General features: G+C 38.4%; 1 protein-coding gene across 3 annotated transcripts in view; it reads right to left on the bottom strand.

Annotated features, from left to right (window-relative positions):
• The window catches only part of LOC117223634 (uncharacterized), a 280,088-nt gene that overhangs the window by 256,978 nt on the left and 7,817 nt on the right, over positions 1-15,293 (bottom strand). The window lies entirely within an intron of this gene.

Below are 15,293 nucleotides of genomic sequence, written 5' to 3'. Positions count from 1 at the left end.
GAGATAGAGAGATATAATATAATAAATAATAATATATAGTAGATAATGATATATATAGAAATATAAGAGATATAACAATATAATAATATAATAGAGAGAGATATGATATATAAAATATAACATTTTTCTATATTATAATAATATTAAAAAATAGAGATAGAGAGATATAATATAATAAATAATAATATATATATATATATAGATATAAAAGAGATATAATAATATAATAGAGATATATGTATATAATATATAAAATATAATATTTCTCTATATTATAATAATATTAATTAAAACGTGTACTATTTGTCTCCACGATAACATTCATACATCGCTTAAAACGTCAGATGAATGAAACTTACAAAATACAATTTTAAATCAAACGTTTTAAAAGCCTGATTCTCCGAACCTATTAATTATTTAAAAAGAAAAACCTTGGCCTTTCTATATCTAATTTTTTGCCACGCTTCGAAGACAATTCGGAGGCCACGTGCCACGACTCGACGGAGATTAGTCACGTGCCTCGTAGCTTCGCAGCAGTTTTTCTTACCTAACCCCGACCCAAACAAACCGTTTTGTGTTGTCTTTCGCGAATTCGAGTCAAAGGAGCTGCGTCGCGTATCGTATTACACGCTCGACCGACTCCGTCGACCCTTAGCATCGGCGTAGCAACAAATCACATAGGCGTAGGACTAGCACAGATAAATTCACAGAAACCCAAAATTCGGCATTTCCGGAAGAAACTACTGTACTCGAGAAATGCAATTTAAGATTTGATATTAAAATTTGAATAGAATAAACAACGGCATACAAAGATAGTGATTGCACAAATGGCTTAGCATCGATAAAGAGTAGAAAATAAACCAAATAATTGCACAAATGGCTTAGCAGTACTGCACTGTACTCGAGAAATGCAATGTAAGATTTGATATTTAAATTCAAATAGAATAAACAACGGCATACAAAGATAGTGATTGCGCAAATTGGCACAACTTAGCATCGATAAAGAGTAGAAAATAAACGAAATATGTATCTGAAACGTACAAAGTACAGAAACATGTTGGACCCACGTGATTTCAGGCGTAAAACTGTTTTTTACCGCGTTTGTCGTGCGTCTGGTCCACAGTGCATCGCCCGGCGCGGCGTCCCGCTGCTGGTCGCGGGAACAACGAGTGCCGGATCGGTAATTGCTCTACAATCGGCGTGTAACCGTATGCATGCATGCATGAGCCGGAATCTATGCGGGCTGCAGTGTTTAATTGCGCCTACGCCGCGACCGATCATCCCGGCCTGTGCGATCGTTAATGCTTTCTAATGCCCAGCAACGAACGGGACCCCGTTCGTACTTTTGTTCTTTTGATCAACTGCACGGCGCGGCCGTTAATTGATTAATTGAGAAAATTAAAAATAATCGCTGCTTCATACTTAATCGAAGTTATGTTTAATTAAGCGTTGCAGACTATGACGAACTGTAAGAAATTACAAGTGGGTATAACAGACTGTAACTAACTGTAACTGAGTATAATTAACTATAACTAACTATTGATGACTGTAATAACTATGATAATTGTAACTAACTATGACTGACTTTAACTGACTATAATTAAGTATGACTAATTGTAATTGACTATGACTAATTACGTATAATTATATTTATCTAACTGTAAGTAACTGTAGCTAACTATAACTAAGTAAAACTAAGTATAACTAAATATAACTAAATATAAGTGACTGTAACTAACTATTTACTAACTATAATTAACTATAACTAACTTTAACTGATTATAGCTAACTATAACTAATTATAACTGATTATAATTCACTATATATAGCTATATCTAACTGTAACTAGCTATAGCTAACTATGACTAAGTGTAATTAACTATAACTGACTATTACTAACTATAACTAAACATTACTAACTGTAACTAACTATGACTAACTTTAACTGACTATAATGAACTATAACTAATTGTAACTTACTATAACTAACTACGTATAATTATATCGTAGCGCGTCTTCGATACAGTAATGTCTCTCTAATTGACGCTCAGATTGTTCACAAAAATGGACAATTTCGGAAGAGGAGATACGATTATTCGATCCATGCGGTTCATTTTTCTAGTTACGAATTGTCAACAACTATAAAAACGAGCTACAAGACTCGAATAATCGTATCTCCTCTTCCCAAATTGTCCATCATTGTGCACAATCTGAGCGTCAGTTAGGGAGACATTACTGGGACAGTTAGAGAGACATACGTCGTTCGTCGAACTCTCCTATAAACACGGAAAATCCGTCGTCCAGCGACGTTCGCGAATCGACTGAAATAATTCATGGAACAAAGAGAAATCGCTGGAATTGCCTCGGCTTTATTAAAACAGCTTCGAGAGCTCGACGGGGGTGGTTGGAAACGCGGCGCCGATTAACCCTTAACGCTCCGCGCGTTTCTCGAGTACTGCTTACCAGCAACTCCGGCACACTTTTGGAGCGGTGCGCCTGAGATAAAGGAAGTCTTATTTCGAGCGGAAAAGATTACACGTCCTTGCGAATGCATTTGATTTTATCTATTTTATAAATATACATTTTCCTATTGCAAATAAAAGATACATTTTAAATTTTGTAATTCACCATGGTGCGATATCTTTGGTAACAGTCTCCCATGCGCATTCCGGGTTTACTTCGACAAGTGTCACAGTATTCACTCTGCGTAATCGTTGGTTTCCTTCATAATTTCATTTACCGATTCGTCCGCGAGAAATAATTTAAAATTTGTATCGGCTGTTCAATGTTTGTAGGAACTTGTGGTCCAACGACCTGTGGCAATACGCTAAAAGGTATTCCATCTTGAATATGTAATTCTTCCGTAACATCACGCCGTTCGTCTAAGTCTTGTAACGAATCTTCGCTTTCGCTTTCAATAATTCTCATTCTTCGTCTCTTTGGTAGTATAATTTCGCTGCTGCTACTCGAAGCGTCAGAATCATAACCAACATTGTCTTCCACAATGTCTTTTAACTCTTCAAAATCGAATACGTCTTCGGTATCGCTCGGCTCTAAATTCTCATCGTAATATTTATTTTCCTCCACGTTGCTAACCATAGAAAAGGTCGAAAAATGGTTTAATCGTAATGGTACAGACTTAGCACGTTTTTAACTACAGATAACAATTGCCAACGTCGACGATAACGTATGCTAAAAACATTTGGCTCCGCAGCGGAGCCCTCGGAGTTACGGAACAAATGACAAATGTCTCCGTAGCGGAGCCTTCGGAGCGCTAAGGGTTGATAATCGAATAGCCGAACAATCGTATCTCCTGCTCCCGAATTGTCCATTTTTGCGCTCAATCCGAGCCGCGATTAGCGAGAATTCGCTGTGCTCGTCGAGCAGGAACAAACGAAAAAAGGCGTCGAGGCAAAGGCACCGGATGATCCGGGGCGAGCAAAGCGCGGGACAATTTTCTGTCGTCATCGAGGTAACCGAATTTTCAACCTCTTGCAGGCCGGCAAGCGCCTCTGATCGTGGAGAGAGAAAAAGAAGGGTGACGTCGTGAGGGGGGTGGGGGGAGAGAGCTCGACGGGGGTGGTTGGAAATCGCGGGCCGCGGCGCCTATTAAGTATGTATAATGATCGAAAAGAAAAGCGGCCGAAGACAAAGGGAAGAGCCCGCGCGGAAATGAATGATCGAGGAAACGGATTTCGTTTCGCAACGATTAATCATCGGACGACGAAGGCGGCGGCGAGCTTCCGCGCCGACCAAGTCGCGATATTATAACAATTGCATATCGCCGAAAGCGGCGGTCGCCGTCTCGACGTCACCTAACGATCGGCCGGATCGGAAAGCGAGCGAGGGGTGCGGAAGGGGCGAAGGGGGTTGCCGGAATAATATCAAGGAAATGGCACGATCCGCGGCCGCAGAACGACACGGGACGTGATGTAATGATGACTTAACTGACGGATATAATACAGCGCCGGCAATTATTCCGCCGTGTTCCGCGGTTCGTTACGTGCCCTCCGAGTTTCCCGAGTCGTTTCAGAATTATTCCTGTCGCGAGAGACCCACCCGTCGTCGTCGTCGCCGCGAGAATTCCGCAACTCGTTCGAGATTATTTAGAACGCTAATTAATTGCCCGAGCCGTTGCGCGTTCGCCAGCCACTGTTTCCGAGAAGAAAGTTCGTCGAACAGTATGTATTCTGCGCCATTGGTTTTAACAACTTTAAGCATCTGTGCATCGTGTTTGATAATATATGTGCATACATGGTGCTCGGTGATTAATATTAACCCTTTGCAGTCGAGTGGCGAGCCTAAGGCGACGCTACAAATTACACTATTATAAATTATCTATTTTCAAAAGAATTTTCACATTATTAAAGTTGTCTGTGTTCGAAAAATTAAGACAAATAATAGAAGTCTTTTATAATAAGTGTACACGTTCAATTTCATATGTATGAAATGAAAACAATCATAATAAATGGAAATAGTATAAGATTCAAAGAAATATCTCCATTTTGGAGTTAAAATAGTTTCGAGTGTAAAGGGTTAATGATTGGGCAGATCATTGTACGAAATCAGAATTGTGTTTTACGGTTTTAAAAAATAATTATACATATAGAGATCTTCTTCTTTCTTGAATAATTTCAACAAGATTAATTTCATACATCGACGGTCTTCGATTCTTTTAAGTTTCCAATTTCAATTATTCATTAAATTGAGATTGCTTGGTGACAGTAATAATTCGACAGTGGATCTTTGTGCAAAATAAAAATTGTATTCATCGTCTTTTTAAAAAAAGGAGATCATATAGAAATATTTTTGTCCTTCTTAAATAATTTCAATAAGATCAATTTGATATGTTAAAATGGTCTTCAATTCTCTTGGTTTTCCAATTTCAATTATTTATTAAATCAGGATTGCTGTATATAATAATATGTAATAATTATATAGTGGATCCTTACGCAAAAACAGAATTGCTAAAAATAAAATCATCTAGAGATTTGTGTCTTTCGCAAATAAGTTCAATAAGATCAATTTAATAAATTGACACTCTTGAATTCTTTTTAGTCTTTCTATTTTAATTAGTTATTAAATCAGGATTGCCTTCAGAAACCAATTGGGAACGTCCATCTCTAGCAAAAATAATAATGAAATTAAAATAATAATGAATTGAAAATTGAAACGAATTGAAAATTGAAACGAACTAAAAATTGACATGAATTGAAAATTGAAATGAACTGCAAATTGAAATGAATTGAAGATTGAAACGAATTGAAAATTGAAACGAACTGAAAAGTGAAACGAATTGAAAATTGAAGTGAACTGAAAATTGAAATGAATTGAAAATTGAAATGAACTGAAAATTGAAACGAATTGAAAATTGAAATGAACTGCAAATTGAAATGAATTGAAGATTGAAACGAATTGAAAATTGAAACGAATTGAAAATTGAAACGAACTGGAAAGTGAAACGAACTGGAAAGTGAAACGAATTGAAAATTGAAATGAATTGGAAAGTGAAACGAATTGGAAAGTGAAACGAATTGGAAAGTGAAACGAATTGAAAATTGAAATGAATTGAAAATAATAATGAATTGAAAATATTACCGAATTGAAAATTGAAACGAACTGGAAAGTGAAACGAATTGAAAATTGAAATGAATTGGAAAGTGAAACGAATTGAAAATTGAAATGAATTGGAAAGTGAAACGAATTGAAAATTGAAATGAACTGAAAATTGAAATGAATTGGAAAGTGAAACGAATTGAAAATTGAAATGAATTGAAAATAATAATGAATTGAAAATATTACCGAATTGAAAATATTACCGAATTGAAAATTGAAATAAACTTCTTTCATCAAAGTTAAGTGCATACTACCCTCAACGCTCGCTGCGTTTATCGTCGAGTACAATTTGAAAGCGATTCTAATCCCAGGAGAAACGAAGCCGAATGAAACACTCCAAAGGCGTCGCGCCGGAATGGAGAATTTTATTTCCATTATTCCCATTATTTCAGAATCGCATTTAAGGATGCTGTCTAGCCCCGGTGTATTCTACAATGCGGGCGAGGGAGCGCGTATACGTCAGACTCGGACGGACGAATTTCAAACAGCAATCCGACAGGATTGTTAATGCCCGGCCGGAACATCGTATCACGATTATCCGGGAGTGCAAATTGCCCTCCGGATACTCAGGAACGGACTTTAGAGTTCTGACGTCTTAATGGCTTTGGCGTGCACTCGGTGCGTTGCGCCGGGTTTCGCCGGCCTTCCCGTGGAACGGAGTTAACTTCGAATTAACTGCCCCCCCCCCCCGAATGAACTCAGTTTCTTCCTCTGGATAGCAACGAAATCGTGAAAACAGATCCGGCATGCTCAAATAGATCGCAGAAGAATCGTTGCTTCGATATTCGCTCTCCAATCGCAAAAATGACCGCCACGAAACGATTAGGCTTATTGGTTAGTCCCTCGATATTAAATGCACTGATCGAGGAAATATAATTAATATTGATCCTTTGCACTCAAATTCGATCGAGCATCGATAAAATTGTTATATCACGTTCCAAGGTTGTTTTTATATTATCAAAGTTTGGATTTAAAAAATAGATTTGAAAATCGCGAGATTCAATTTCACATGCATAAAATGCACTTTGTCGTATAAAATAGGAATACTATAAGTCAGGAAAATTATTTTAGATTTATAGTTATGTGGCATCGAGTGCAAAGGGTTAAATGACTCGTTGAAGTAATTATAGTGCAAGTATATACTGTTATTATAGTGTCTATTGGATACTGCTAAAAAATGATAACATAGACAAATTTGCATAAAATATATAAATAAGGATAAATAATAATATATAATATAATATATATAATAATATAGTATATATAATATAAAATAATAATATATACATAATAATATATATAAAAGTTGGCCAACTTTGATTGCGGATAACTCCGGGAAAAATCATCGTAGGACGATGATCTTCATTTCAAATCAAAGCTTAAAATTTATGCTTTAAGGTCGCTTTATTCGATTTTAACTTCCACGCACCCTCATCATTGTAACTCTTCAAATATGAGGTCATGTTTGTGGCATATAACAAAATATAAGCGTTACTCTAAAGTACTATAACCTCGCGAAAAACCATCATAGAACGATGACCTTCATTTCAAATAAAAGCTCGAAATCTCTACATTAAGATCCCCTAATTTAACTTTAAGTTCAATGCACCCTCACTGCTACAACGATTTAAATCTGAAGCCATGTTCATCGTACTGAAAGTTGCCAAGTTCGCCGAAACGCACGGTCTCCGCCAAATTTTTCTCGGGAACGTCGTTTACGGTAAAACGAAGCTCGATTCTTCCTCTTCAATTAAAAAAAAAGTTGCGCGGCTGCGATTTTTTCCCGCAAGGTTACGGCACTTTGAAGCAACCTTTGTCGATCTCGTAAGTCGGTCCCCTGGACGGGGGTGGTTTTTCGAAGCAACATTGCGTCATCGCTCGCCAATAAAAATGAAGCAAATATGCACGGAAAACAAAAGGAATATGTTTTCAAAAGAAAAGAAGACCGCAAATTGGTCTGCGCTTCGAATAAAAAAAAATGGAATAGCAATCGTGTTTGTAGAAATAGTCGGCAACAGGTAGGAGAAAATTCTAGGGGCGATTCTTCGGAAGAATAATGGCGGGAAATTCACGGTAAACACCGTCGGATAATTGACGTGCACGATCTTCTATATTCGTCTCTCTCTCTCTCTCTCTCTCTCTCTCTCTCTTTCTCTCTCTCTCTCTCTCTCTCGCTTGTTCGCTCTCTCTATTGTCGAATGCAGTCGGGTCAAATAAGCGAACGGGGTTAAATAACGAGGGGACGGAAGCTTTTTACTGTCGTCCCGTCCGCGCGATATTCTATTGATCGTTCGCAAAACTCGCCGGCCAAATTCAATCCTAGTTTCCCCGTGTTTGCCGTTGTTAAACATTTACGGGAGGCTCGGGCCCGGCGCGCGCATTTTTTTAACCGATTTATCCCACGAAAATACAATCACCGCGCCTATCGCCGGGATCGCATAAACTTGATCACCGGACGCGCACCCGGCAGGCCTCTCGTATTTCCTCGGTTTTACAATTATCAACGATTCGATCTAATATTTCCGGATTAAACAGGAAATTCGACCCGACGCAGCGACACCCGCCGCGAGGCCGTTTTATTAATTCTCGTTCATGAAGAGAACTTTGAAGTTGCATTTTCGCGACGAAGCGCGACGCGTTTTACCGCGAACGATATCTGCGCTCGATGCGTTGATAATGCGAACGCATTGTGTCGTTAAATCGGTGCAACACGGCGGAATTTAATTATGGAGGCGTCTACCAAAGACGCGGGAGAGGGTGATAAAAATGATCGAACGAAGAGACGCGGAAATTCTGTTTCTCGAATTGTCCGCGACGACGCCGTTACACCGATTTAGCGATACAGCAAATTCTCCCTAATTGACGTTCGGATCGTACACAAAAATGGATAATTTGGGAAGAGGAGACACGATTATTCGAGCCTCGCGGCTCGTTTTTATAGTTGCTGACAATCGGTGACTATAAAGACGAGCCGACCACTGCTTTTGTCGAGGTTTCAAATTTTCGAAAAAACTGTTGATATTCGAACAGCTATAACTTTGTGCAAAATGACCGTACAACAATGGAACTTGGCTCATTTTAAAGCCCGAAGTGTCTACTTTCGGAGACCGTTCGTCGATTTTTTCAACAATTTGAGACACAGGAATGGGAAATCTTGTTCCAGACTTTCCGCAAAATTTCTGACCTCCGAAACATGGACGATATTCAAGATACTATAACTTCGTGAATAAAAATCGTGGAACAACGAAACTAAACTCATTTTAAAGCCTGGAATCTCTACTTTTTGACTGTATAATTCAATTTCGTAGGAAAAATTGTTCGGAGACACGGCACGCGCGAAGCTGTAACAATTTATATCGGACGAAGTAGAAACGAGACATTTATGGAATTTTGGAATTGGAAACGGCGTACAGTAAATTCTTCCTAATTGACGCTCGGATCGTACACAAAAATGGACAATTTGGGAAGAGAAAATGCGATTATTCGAGCCGTTCATTACTTCCGTCGAGGTTTCAAATTTTCGAAAAAACTGTTGATATTCGAACGGCTATAACTTTGTGCAAAATGACCGTACAACAATGGAACTCGGCTCATTTTAAAGCCCGAAGTGTCTACTTTCGGAGACCGTCCGTCGATTTTTTCAACAATTTGAGACACAGGAATGGGAAATCTTGTTCCAGACTTTCCGCAAAATTTCTGACCTCCGAAACATGGACGATATTCAAGATATTATAACTTCGTGAATAAAAATCGTGGAACAACGAAACTAAACTCATTTTAAAGCCTGGAATCCCTACTTTTTGACTGTATAATTCAATTTCGTCGGAAAAATTGTTCGGAGACACGGCACGCGCGAAGCTGTAACAATTTATATCGGACGAAGTAGAAACGAGTCATTTATGGAATTTTGGAATTGGAGACGGCGTACAGTAAATTCTCCCTAATTGACGCTCGGATCGTACACAAAAATAGAAAATGTAGGAAGAGGAGGCACGATTATCCGAGCCTCGGGGCTCGTTTTTTCAGTTACCGATTGTCAACAACTACAAAAACGAGCCACAAGGCTCCACATTTTTGCACAATCTGAGCGCCAAAAAACAAATATAATTCTAAAATTATCTAACCGATCACCTGGTGACACGCGAAACCGGCCGAGCGCTGTAGAATATTGCCAGCAGGCTGATCGGAACGACAGGATTGTCGACGTGTGCCGTCCAGCGGGACCCGCGACTGTGAAACAGGATCGAAAAGCTAAGTCTCCGGAGGTGCGTGCTGCTCGGTGAAATTTGCATTGGCCGATAATCGCAACGCATTTGCTCGTTACCGAGTACCCGATAACGTTAACGAGGTTGTCGCAGGTTCACGCACGTCGTGCTTAAGTAAATTGGCGGGCAAACGTTCGGCAGGCCCCGGCAAACCGGCCAATTCGATTGCGGGAGAAGCAACGTGGGAGTCAGGGGGCACGGAATCGATAATCGAGTCCGGGGCACGGACCGTTCCTGATTTTTCTACACTTTTCGTTCGCCTCCGTCGACGACCACCGGCTCACCGACGCGACGGGCAAGTTTTACAACTCCTTCGCTCTATAATAGCTTGTCGGACTCGTTACGAAGATTTCGAGAGCGCGATCTACAGTAAATTCTACCTAACTGATGCTCAGATTGTACAAAAAAGTGGACAAAAATTGTCAATTCTTAATTCCAAGATTCCATGGATGACTCGTTTTTACTTCGTCCGATGTAAATCGTTACAGCTTTCCGCGTGCTAGGTCTCCGAACAATTTTTCCGATGAAAGTGAATTATACAGTAAAAAAAGTAGAGATTTCAGGATTTAAAATGAGTTTAGTTTCGTTGTTCCACGATTTTTATTCACGATGTTATAGTATCTTGAATATCGTCCATGTTTCGGATGTCAGAAATTTTGCGGAAAGTCTGGAACAAGATTTCCCATTCCTGTGTCTCAAATTGTTGAAAAAATCGACAGTCGGTTTCCGAAAGTAGACACTTCGGGCTTTAAAATGAGCCGAGTTCCATTGTTGTACGATCATTTTGCACAAAGTTATAGCCGTTCGAATATCAAGAAATTTTTCGAAAATTTGGAACCTCGAGAAAAGTAGTGGACGGCTCGTTTTTATAGTCACCGATTGTCAGCAACTGTAAAAACGAGCCGCGAGGCTCGAATAATCGTGCCTCCTCTTCCTACATTTTCTATTTTTGTGTACGATCCGAGCGTCAATTAGGGAGGATTTACTGTACGCCGTTTTCAATTCCAAAATTCCATAAATGACTCGTTTCTACTTCGTCCGATGTAAATTGTTACAGCTTCCTGCGTACCGTGTCTTCGAACAATTTTTTCGACGAAAGTGAATTATACAGTCAAAAAGTAGAGATTTCAGGATTTAAAATGAGTTTAGTTTCGTTGTTCCACGATTTTTATTCACGAAGTTACGGTATCTTGAATATCGTTGATGTTTCGGAGGTCAGGAATTTTGCGCAAAGTCTGGAACGAGGTTTCCCACTTCTGCGTCGCAAATTGTTAAAAGATCGACGGATGAACTCCGAAAGTAGACACTTCGGGCTTTAAAATGAGCCGAGTTCCATTGTTGTACGATCATTTTGCACAAAGTTATAGTCGTTCGAATATTAACAAATTTTTCGAAAATTTGGAACCTCTAGAAAAGTAGTGGACGGTTCGTTTTTATAGTCACCGATTGTCAGCAACTGTAAAAACGAGCCGCGAGGCTCGAATAATCGCATCTCCTCTTCCCAAATTATCCATTTTTGTATACGATCCGAGCGTCAATTAGGGAGAATTTACTGTACGCCGTTTCCAATTCCAAAATTCCATAAATGTCTCGTTTCTACTTCGTCCGATATAAATTGTTACAGCTTCGCGCGTGCCGTGTCTCCGAACAATTTTTCCGACGAAATTGAATTATACAGTCAAAAAGTAGAGATTCCAGGCTTTAAAATGAGTTTAGTTTCGTTGTTCCACGATTTTTATTCACGAAGTTATAGTATCTTGAATATCGTCCATGTTTCGGAGGTCAGAAATTTTGCGGAAAGTCTGGAACAAGATTTCCCATTCCTGTGTCTCAAATTGTTGAAAAAAATCGACGAACGGTCTCCGAAAGTAGACACTTCGGGCTTTAAAATGAGCCGAGTTCCATTGTTGTACGGTCATTCTGCACAAAGTTATAGCCGTTCGAATATCAACAGTTTTTTCGAAAATTTGAAACCTCGACAAAAGCAGTGGACGGCTCGTCTTTATAGTCACCGATTGTCAGCAACTGTAAAAACTAGCAGCGAGGCTCGAATAATCGTATCTCCTCTCATCAAATTGTCCATTTTTGTATACGATCCGAGCGTCAATTAGGGAGAATTTACTGTACGCCGTTTCCAATTCCAAAATTCCATAAATGACTCGTTTCTACTTCGTCCGATATAAATTGTTACAGCTTCGCGCGTGCCGTGTCTCCGAACAATTTTTCCGACGAAATTGAATTATACAGTCAAAAAGTAGGGATTCCAGGCTTTAAAATGAGTTTAGTTTCGTTGTTCCACGATTTTTATTCACGAAGTTACGGTATCTTGAATATCGTTGATGTTTCGGAGGTCAGGAATTTTGCGCAAAGAGGTTTCCCATTTCTGCGTCGCAAATTGTTAAAAAATTCGACGAAGGGCTTCCGAAAGTAGACACTTCTGACTTCAAAATGAGCCTAGTTCCACTGTCGTGCGATCATTTTGCACAAAGTTACAGCCGTTCGAATATCAACAAATTTTTCGAAAATTCGTAACCTCGACAAAAAGCAGTAGCCAGTTCATTTTTATAATTACCGATTGTCAACGCGTTCATAAAAAATCGTCAAAGTTCGAATCAATCCGCGCGCGTTCTTCTCGCGCCGAGTACATACAGTTCCCGTTGAAGTTGTTTGTCTCGCCTCCCCTTTGCTCTTGTAAAGTTCCGCGGGGCGGTGTCCGATCGTCTCGCCGGGTCCAGGGTTAAGAAAAGTTAAATTGCGAATAGGGGGATCTCGCGGCGGCATGCGGGAAGATCGCGGTGACCCACTTCCTGCCCTTTCTCGCCCTTTCGTCCGCGGTCGGGTCGGGGCTCGAGCGCGCCGCGCGGCTCGCAAACCGGCGCGAAGCACGAGAGCAGGCGCGGCGGATACACGCAAACACGTGGCCGCACGGGATAGGAGAGGTTCTATTAGCCGCGTAGGTACGTATCCGCACATTCCTGCGGTTTCGGCAACATAACCGGATTACATCGGTTGCATAGGTGAATTAGCAGGCAAATGTTCGGTAAATTCGTTCGCTGGCCTGGGCCTCGATTTAAACCCGGTCGTATCAACGCGTTCGCGTTCGCGCGCGCGCGATTTATTCCTTCGGATAAATATCGGTCGCGGATAAAGTGCTCGCCGACGACAGAGACGAGAATGGGAAGGATTTTCGAAACTCAACGTTTTCGAATACATCGGCGTCGCCGCAATGTAGTTTGCAATTGTAAAACGGCGTTCGATTGGCCGAAATAAAATTGCTGCGCTGTGCGGTAGCTGATTTGACCCGAAAAGGCGAGCAATTTACAATTTGACGACCGGGCCAAAAATCTCGAAAATTTCAAAAAATTAACGCTAGATTTACGGAAACCGTCGGAACGACGGGTTACGAATTTTTTAATTAATTAATTTATTTATTTTGGCTATTTATTCAATTTATGTGTCACTTACGGCAAATGTTATAATAACGTTTACTAAAAATCAAAATAAATAAGCTATATTTTGTTAGTACTATAATTATGATGATTTAAGTGTTAATTGAATATTAATCAATGAATTAAATATTAATTAAATATTAATCAACGAATCAAATACTAATTATATATTAATCGACGCACCAAATATTAATTAAATATTAATCAAATACTTATTAAATATTAATCAATGAATCAAATACTAATTAAATATTAATCAATTAATCAAATACTAATTAAATATTAATCAATTAATCAAATACTAATTAAATATTAATCATATAATCAAATACTAATTAAATGTTAATCAATGAATCAAATACTAATAAAATATTAATCAATTAATCAAATACTAATTAAATATTAATCAACGAATCAAATATTAATTAAATATTAATCAATGAATCAAATATTGATGAGATATTAATCAATGAATCGAATAGTAATCAATGAATTAAATATTAATTAAATATTAAAAAATATTAATTAAAATTAGTTAAATATTTATTAATTATGAATTAAGTTAATTAATAATGAATAAATTTAATTAATCAATTAAATTACTTAAATATTAATTAAATATTAATTAATGAATTAAATATTGATTATTGATTAATGAATCAAATATCAATTAAATATTAATCAACGAATCAAATATCAATTAAATATTAATGAATGAATTGAAGCAAGGGATTGAGCAATTTTCAGGCTGCAAATCGCTGTCGCGAACGATCGAGTGTTCCCGGAACGATGCGCAACTTCTGAACTCGATTCTCGCAAAGGATAAAATACCCGATATTATTATTATTCGTCATAATAGTGCGTCGCGCGGACCAATCTCGCAACGCCGCTCCTGATTAGCTCGCGAGAAGTTTCGCCTAATCCTTCTGAGAGAGAGAGAGAGAGAGAGAGAGAGGGGGAGAGAGGGTGAGAGAGACGCGACGAGTTACTTTAATATTGTTTGCGGCCGCGGGATTAGGGCAAGTTAGATTCCCCCAACAAACCGGGGGTCTATCAAAGTCTATCGGCACGGAACTTGCCCCCGATTTCCCGGGAGTATTCGCGATCGCGGCGAGTTCCATTGGTATATCGAAATTATCTAACGCAACGGCCGGGCGGCCGGCCCGCCGTTTAGCAAGTCAATATCAAGCGGACGTTATTCCAACTTGGTATTCTAACTATGAGATTCCACGTTGCCGCGGACCGATCGTTCGTTAATGTTCGCGTTCTCCATTCCTGCGGCCGCGATCGAACATCTTTCTTGCGTCGCCGACGCGCGTTGCAAGATTCGCGTTCGCATAGTCTCGCACGAGTGCGTCGTTTCGAAGTGTCGTGGACAGGTTTCAATAATTGGCAAACAGGTGGATACTTTTTATGTAATCAAAATTTTGGAAAGATATTTTTCCATAGCATTTTCTACACGGAATCGAATTAATATTAATGCCGTTAATATCAATTAATTATTAATTATTCAATTAAACATTGATTAAAGATTAATGAACGAATCAAATATCAAATAAATATTAATTACAGATTAATCACTGAATCAGATGTTAATTAAATATTAACCAATGAATCAAATACTAATTAAATATTAATTAAATAGTAACTAAGGAATTAAATATTGATTATATATTAATTAAGGAATTAAATATTCATTAAATATTAATTAAGGAATTAAATATTGATTATATATTAATTAAGGAATTAAATATTGATTAAATATTCATTAATGGATTCAATATTAATCAATTATTCAAATATCGATTAAATATTAATCAATGATTCAAGTATCGATTAAATATTAATTCATGATTCAAATATCGATTAAATATTAATCAATGATTCAAATATTGATTAAATAAGAATCAATGATTCAAATATTGATTAAATATGAATCAATGATTCAAATATTGATTAAATA

The sequence above is a fragment of the Megalopta genalis genome, chromosome 1 (assembly GCF_051020955.1).
Source record: "Megalopta genalis isolate 19385.01 chromosome 1, iyMegGena1_principal, whole genome shotgun sequence".
NCBI classification, from domain to species: Eukaryota; Metazoa; Arthropoda; class Insecta; order Hymenoptera; family Halictidae; genus Megalopta; species Megalopta genalis.
The sequence above is the reverse complement of the archived record's forward strand: the minus strand, read 5'-3'. Positions and strand labels throughout refer to the sequence as shown.